Here is a 7,500-nt window from a genome sequence, read left to right as displayed (position 1 = left end):
CCCAAGAAGCACTGTGCAAGTGATAATATTGAAATGGAATGAGTATCAGACCACTGCAAAACTACCAAGACCTGGCCGTCCCTCTAAACTTTCAGCTCATACAAGGAGAAGACTGATCAGAGATGCAGCCAAGAGGCCCATGATCACTCGGGATGAACTGCAGAGATTTACAGCTGAGGTGGGAGACTGTCCATAGGACAACAATCAGTCGTATATTGCACAAATCTGGCCTTTATGGAAGAGTGGCAAGAAGAAAGCCATTTCTTAAAGATATCCATAAAAAGTGTCGTTTAAAGTTTGCCACAAGCCACCTGGGAGACACACCAAACGTGGAAGAAGGTGCTCTGGTCAGATGAAACCATAATTGAAATTTTTTGGCAACAATGCAAAACTTTATGTTTGGCGTAAAAGCAACACAGCTCATCACCCTGAACACAGCATCCCCACTGTCAAACATGGTGGTGGCAGCATCATGGTTTGGGCCTGCTTTTCTTCAGCAGGGACAGGGAAGATGGTTCAAATTGATGGGAAGATGGATGGAGCCAAATACAGGACCATTCTGGAAGAAAACCTGATGGAGTCTGCAAAAGACCTGAGACTGGGACGGAGATTTGTCTTCCAACAAGACAATGATCCAAAACATAAAGCAAAATCTACAATGGAATGGTTCAAAAATAAACATATCCAGGTGTTAGAATGGCCAAGTCAAAGTCCAGACCTGAATCCAATCGAGAATCTGTGGAAAGAACTGAAAACTGCTGTTCACAAATGCTCTCCATCCAACCTCACTGAGCTCGAGCTGTTTTGCAAGGAGGAATGGGAAAAAATGTCAGTCTCTCGATGTGCAAAACTGATAGAGACATACCCCAAGCGACTTACAGCTGTAATCGCAGCAAAAGGTGGCGCTACAAAGTATTAACTTAAGGGGGCTGAATAATTTTGCACGCCCAATTTTTCAGTTTTTGAAATATCCAAAAGTTTGAAATATCCAATAAATGTCGTTCCACTTCCTGATTGTGTCCCACTTGTTGTTGATTCTTCACAAAAAAATACAGTTTTATATCTTTATATTTGAAGCCTGAAATGTGGCAAAAGGTCGCAAAGTTCAAGGGGGGCGAATACTTTTGCAAGGCACTGTATCTACCTCCATCACTCCAGTATCCCTGTCCCCTTCCCCCTATACATATCTACCTCTATCACTCCAGTATCCCTGTCTCCATACCCCTATACATATCTACCTCCATCACTCCAGTATCCCTGTCTCCTTCCCCCTACTGACCCTCTATATAATATGCTACTGGAACTGACCCTCTATATAATATGCTACTGGAACTGACCCTCTATATAATATGCTACTGGAACTGACCCTCTATATAGTATGCTACTGGAACTGACCCTCTATATAATATGCTACTGGAACTGACCCTCTATATAATATGCTACTGGAACTGACCCTCTATATAATATGCTACTGGAACTGACCCTCTATATAATATGCTACTGGAACTGACCCTCTATATAATATGCTACTGGAACTGACCCTCTATATAATATGCTACTGGAACTGACCCTCTATATAGTATGCTACTGGAACTGACCCTCTATATAATATGCTACTGGAACTGACCCTCTATATAATATGCTACTGGTACTGACCCTCTATATAATATTCTACTGGAACTGACCCTCTATATAATATGCTACTGGAACTGACCCTCTATATAATATGCTACTGGAACTGACCCTCTATATAATATGCTACTGGAACTGACCCTCTATATAATATGCTACTGGAACTGACCCTCTATATAATATGCTACTGGAACTGACCCTCTACTGACCCTCTATATAATTGGTACTGGAACTGACCCTCTATATAATATGCTACTGGAACTGACCCTCTATATAATATGCTACTGGAACTGACCCTCTATATAATATGCTACTGGAACTGACCCTCTATATAATATGGTACTGGAACTGACCCTCTATATAATATGCTGACCCTCTATATAATATGCTACTGGAACTGACCCTCTATATAATATGCTACTGGAACTGACCCTCTATATATGCTATATGCTACTACTGGAACTGACCCTCTATATAATATGCTACTGGAACTGACCCTCTATATAATATGCTACTGGAACTGACCCTCTATATAATATGCTACTGGAACTGACCCTCTATATAATATGCTACTGGAACTGACCCTCTATATAATATGCTACTGGAACTGACCCTCTATATAATATGCTACTGGAACTGACCCTCTATATAATATGCTACTGGAACTGACCCTCTATATAATATGCTACTGGAACTGACCCTCTATATAATATGCTACTGGAACTGACCCTCTATATAATATGCTACTGGAACTGACCCTCTATATAATATGCTACTGGAACTGACCCTCTATATAATATGCTACTGGAACTGACCCTCTATATAATATGCTACTGGAACTGACCCTCTATATAATATGCTACTGGAACTGACCCTCTATATAATATGCTACTGGAACTGACCCTCTATATAATATGCTACTGGAACTGACCCTCTATATAATATGCTACTGGAACTGACCCTCTATATAATATGCTACTGGAACTGACCCTCTATATAATATGCTACTGGAACTGACCCTCTATATAATATGCTACTGGAACTGACCCTCTATATAATATGCTACTGGAACTGACCCTCTATATAATATGCTACTGGAACTGACCCTCTATATAATATGCTACTGGAACTGACCCTCTATATAATATGCTACTGGAACTGACCCTCTATATAATATGCTACTGGAACTGACCCTCTATATAATATGCTACTGGAACTGACCCTCTATATAATATGCTACTGGAACTGACCCTCTATATAATATGCTACTGGAACTGACCCTCTATATAATATGCTACTGGAACTGACCCTCTATATAATATGCTACTGGAACTGACCCTCTATATAATATGCTACTGGAACTGACCCTCTATATAATATGCTACTGGAACTGACCCTCTATATAATATGCTACTGGAACTGACCCTCTATATAATATGCTACTGGAACTGACCCTCTATATAATATGCTACTGGAACTGACCCTCTATATAATATGCTACTGGAACTGACCCTCTATATAATATGCTACTGGAACTGACCCTCTATATAATATGCTACTGGAACTGACCCTCTATATAATATGCTACTGGAACTGACCCTCTATATAATATGCTACTGGAACTGACCCTCTATATAATATGCTACTGGAACTGACCCTCTATATAATATGCCCTACTGGAACTGACCCTCTATATAATATGCTACTGGAACTGACCCTCTATATAATATGCTACTGGAACTGACCCTCTATATAATATGCTACTGGAACTGACCCTCTATATAATATGCTACTGGAACTGACCCTCTATATAATATGCTACTGGAACTGACCCTCTATATAATATGCTACTGGAACTGACCCTCTATATAATATGCTACTGGAACTGACCCTCTATATAATATGCTACTGGAACTGACCCTCTATATAATATGCTACTGGAACTGACCCTCTATATAATATGCTACTGGAACTGACCCTCTATATAATATGCTACTGGAACTGACCCTCTATATAATATGCTACTGGAACTGACCCTCTATATAATATGCTACTGGAACTGACCCTCTATATAATATGCTACTGGAACTGACCCTCTATATAATATGCTACTGGAACTGACCCTCTATATAATATGCTACTGGAACTGACCCTCTATATAATATGCTACTGGAACTGACCCTCTATATAATATGCTACTGGAACTGACCCTCTATATAATATGCTACTGGAACTGACCCTCTATATAACTGGAACTGACCCTCTATAATATGCTACTGGAACTGACCCTCTATATAATATGCTACTGGAACTGACCCTCTATATAATATGCTACTGGAACTGACCCTCTATATAATATGCTACTGGAACTGACCCTCTATATAATATGCTACTGGAACTGACCCTCTATATAATATGCTACTGGAACTGACCCTCTATATAATATGCTACTGGAACTGACCCTCTATATAATATGCTACTGGAACTGACCCTCTATATAATATGCTACTGGAACTGACCCTCTATATAATATGCTACTGGAACTGACCCTCTATATAATATGCTACTGGAACTGACCCTCTATATAATATGCTACTGGAACTGACCCTCTATATAATATGCTACTGGAACTGACCCTCTATATAATATGCTACTGGAACTGACCCTCTATATAATATGCTACTGGAACTGACCCTCTATATAATATGCTACTGGAACTGACCCTCTATATAATATGCTACTGGAACTGACCCTCTATATAATATGCTACTGGAACTGACCCTCTATATAATATGACCCTCTATATAATATGCTACTGGAACTGACCCTCTATATAATATGAACTGACCCTCTATATAATATGCTACTGGAACTGACCCTCTATATAATATGCTACTGGAACTGACCCTCTATATAATATGCTACTGGAACTGACCCTCTATATAATATGCTACTGGAACTGACCCTCTATATAATATGCTACTGGAACTGACCCTCTATATAATATGCTACTGGAACTGACCCTCTATATAATATGCTACTGGAACTGACCCTCTATATAATATGCTACTGGAACTGACCCTCTATATAATATGCTACTGGAACTGACCCTCTATATAATATGCTACTGGAACTGACCCTCTATATAATATGCTACTGGAACTGACCCTCTATATAATATGCTACTGGAACTGACCCTCTATATAATATGCTACTGGAACTGACCCTCTATATAATATGCTACTGGAACTGACCCTCTATATAATATGCTACTGGAACTGACCCTCTATATAATATGCTACTGGAACTGACCCTCTATATAATATGCTACTGGAACTGACCCTCTATATAATATGCTACTGGAACTGACCCTCTATATAATATGCTACTGGAACTGACCCTCTATATAATATGCTACTGGAACTGACCCTCTATATAATATGCTACTGGAACTGACCCTCTATATAATATGCTACTGGAACTGACCCTCTATATAATATGCTACTGGAACTGACCCTCTATATAATATGCTACTGGAACTGACCCTCTATATAATATGCTACTGGAACTGACCCTCTATATAATATGCTACTGGAACTGACCCTCTATATAATATGCTACTGGAACTGACCCTCTATATAATATGCTACTGGAACTGACCCTCTATATAATATGCTACTGGAACTGACCCTCTATATAATATGCTACTGGAACTGACCCTCTATATAATATGCTACTGGAACTGACCCTCTATATAATATGCTACTGGAACTGACCCTCTATATAATATGCTACTGGAACTGACCCTCTATATAATATGCTACTGGAACTGACCCTCTATATAATATGCTACTGGAACTGACCCTCTATATAATATGCTACTGGAACTGACCCTCTATATAATATGCTACTGGAACTGACCCTCTATATAATATGCTACTGGAACTGACCCTCTATATAATATGACCCTCTATAATATGCTGGAACTGACCCTCTATATAATATGCTACTGCCCTCTATATAATATGCTACTAACTGACCCTGGATGCTACTGGAACTGACCCTCTATATAATATGCTACTGGAACTGACCCTCTATATAATATGCTACTGGAACTGACCCTCTATATAATATGCTACTGGAACTGACCCTCTATATAATATGCTACTGGAACTGACCCTCTATATAATATGCTACTGGAACTGACCCTCTATATAATATGCTACTGGAACTGACCCTCTATATAATATGCTACTGGAACTGACCCTCTATATAATATGCTACTGGAACTGACCCTCTATATAATATGCTACTGGAACTGACCCTCTATATAATATGCTACTGGAACTGACCCTCTATATAATATGCTACTGGAACTGACCCTCTATATAATATGCTACTGGAACTACTGGAACTGACCCTCTATATAATATGCTACTGGAACTGACCCTCTATATAATATGCTACTGGAACTGACCCTCTATATAATATGCTACTGGAACTGACCCTCTATATAATATGCTACTGGAACTGACCCTCTATATAATATGCTACTGGAACTGACCCTCTATATAATATGCTACTGGAACTGACCCTCTATATAATATGCTACTGGAACTGACCCTCTATATAATATGCTACTGGAACTGACCCTCTATATAATATGCTACTGGAACTGACCCTCTATATAATATGCTACTGGAACTGACCCTCTATATAATATGCTACTGGAACTGACCCTCTATATAATATGCTACTGGAACTGACCCTCTATATAATATGCTACTGGAACTGACCCTCTATATAATATGCTACTGGAACTGACCCTCTATATAATATGCTACTGGAACTGACCCTCTATATAATATGCTACTGGAACTGACCCTCTATATAATATGCTACTGGAACTGACCCTCTATATAATATGCTACTGGAACTGACCCTCTATATAATATGCTACTGGAACTGACCCTCTATATAATATGCTACTGGAACTGACCCTCTATATAATATGCTACTGGAACTGACCCTCTATATAATATGCTACTGGAACTGACCCTCTATATAATATGCTACTGGAACTGACCCTCTATATAGTATGCTACTGGAACTGACCCTCTATATAATATGCTACTGGAACTGACCCTCTATATAGTATGCTACTGGAACTGACCCTCTATATAATATGCTACTGGAACTGACCCTCTATATAGTATTCTAACTCACTTTATCGGGTTCTTATTATTTTTTAATTTTTTTTTTCTTCTCTACTTTTTGTTGTTGTACCTTGCTATTTTGGTATTATATTACAATGTAGGGTTTTGAGTTGGCAAGAGAGGCATTTCACTGTACTTGTATATGTGACATTAAAACGTGAAACTTGAAACTGAAACTATTGTGTGGTGACTGAGAGACAGATATTCATGGGAAATCTCTGTACCCACTACCCAGGCACTATCACATCAGGTTAGGGTTAGCTCTGTACCCACTACCCAGACACTATCACATCAGGTTAGGGTTAGCTCTGTACCCACTACCCAGGCACTATCACATCAGGTTAGGGTTAGCTCTGTACCCACTACCCAGGCACTATCACATCAGGTTAGGGTTAGCTCTGTACCCACTACCCAGACACTATCACATCAGGTTAGGGTTAGGTCTGTACCCACTACCCAGGCACTATCACATCAGGTTAGGGTTAGCTCTGTACCCACTACCCAGGCACTATCACATCAGGTTAGGGTTAGCTCTGTACCCACTACCCAGACACTATCACATCAGGTTAGGGTTAGGTCTGTACCCACTACCCAGACACTATCACATCAGGTTAGGGTTAGCTCTGTACCCACTACCCAGACACTATCACAT

At 39.4% G+C, this 7,500-nt stretch overlaps 1 protein-coding gene and 1 long non-coding RNA gene across 12 annotated transcripts in view; one reads left to right on the top strand and one right to left on the bottom strand.

Annotated features, from left to right (window-relative positions):
* Window positions 1-7,500, bottom strand: part of LOC118377070 (zinc finger E-box-binding homeobox 1-like) — a 138,071-nt gene that overhangs the window by 112,169 nt on the left and 18,402 nt on the right. The gene's annotated exons all lie outside the window — the stretch shown is intronic.
* Window positions 7,105-7,500, top strand: part of LOC127910955 (uncharacterized) — a 1,214-nt gene continuing 818 nt past the window's right edge. For 7 of the 10 annotated variants that reach the window (XR_008077000.1, XR_008076995.1, XR_008076998.1 and 4 more), the window contains exons 1-2: window positions 7,163-7,233; window positions 7,324-7,424. This is a non-coding gene — a long non-coding RNA (uncharacterized LOC127910955). The other 3 variants (XR_008076999.1, XR_008076992.1, XR_008076997.1) reach the window with 1 other exon arrangement.

This window comes from Oncorhynchus keta, chromosome 23, assembly GCF_023373465.1.
Source record: "Oncorhynchus keta strain PuntledgeMale-10-30-2019 chromosome 23, Oket_V2, whole genome shotgun sequence".
NCBI classification, from domain to species: Eukaryota; Metazoa; Chordata; class Actinopteri; order Salmoniformes; family Salmonidae; genus Oncorhynchus; species Oncorhynchus keta.
Note: the sequence above shows the minus strand (reverse complement) of the source record. Positions and strands in the feature narration are given on the sequence as shown.